Source organism: Nannospalax galili, unplaced genomic scaffold, assembly GCF_000622305.1.
Source record: "Nannospalax galili isolate Female #2095 unplaced genomic scaffold, S.galili_v1.0 scaffold2795, whole genome shotgun sequence".
Taxonomy (NCBI): domain Eukaryota; kingdom Metazoa; phylum Chordata; class Mammalia; order Rodentia; family Spalacidae; genus Nannospalax; species Nannospalax galili.
This window is the reverse complement of record NW_008335229.1, coordinates 76,745-77,282: the sequence shown is the minus strand read 5'-3', so window position 1 is coordinate 77,282 and position 538 is coordinate 76,745. Positions and strand designations below refer to the sequence as shown.

The window sequence follows — 538 nt, the reverse complement described above, 5'->3', positions numbered from 1 at the left end:
ACTCACAGAGATCTGCCTGCCTCTGCCTCCTGAGTACTGGGTTTAAAGGTGCGTGGCACCATGCCCAGCTATTATTATTTTTTGGTCTTTTTGAGACAGGATCTCTGGGTAGCCCCAACTGGCATGGAACTCACTATGTAGACCAGGCTGGCCTTGAACTCACAGAGATCCATCTGCTTCTGCCTCCTGAGTGTTAGAACTAAAGGTGTGCGCCGCTATGCCTGGCTTGAGCTTATTTTTATGAGAGCGAGAGGTAAGGGTCATTCTGCTGCAAATGGACATCCAGTTTTCCTAGAACCATTTGTTAAAGATGCTGTCATCTTTGTAAAAAATCAGGCCCTGTATCTGGGACCTGTATTCTATTGCACCGATCTTTCCGTTTTTATGCTGGCACCATGACGTTTTTATTACGATGGCTCTGTAGTATAACTTGAAATCAGGTGTGGTGATGCTCCTGCTGTACTCCTTTTGTTCAGGATTGTTTGGAATATCTTTGGTCTTTTCTCCTTCCATATAAATATTAAGATTGTGAAGAATG

General features: G+C 44.1%; 1 long non-coding RNA gene across 1 annotated transcript in view; it reads right to left on the bottom strand.

The window, feature by feature from the left end:
- Positions 1-439: 439 nt before the first annotated feature.
- Positions 440-538, bottom strand: part of LOC115069756 — a 9,934-nt gene continuing 9,835 nt past the window's right edge. The window contains exon 3 of the long non-coding RNA XR_003848989.1: positions 440-451. This is a non-coding gene — a long non-coding RNA (uncharacterized LOC115069756). The remainder of the gene's footprint in view (positions 452-538) is intronic.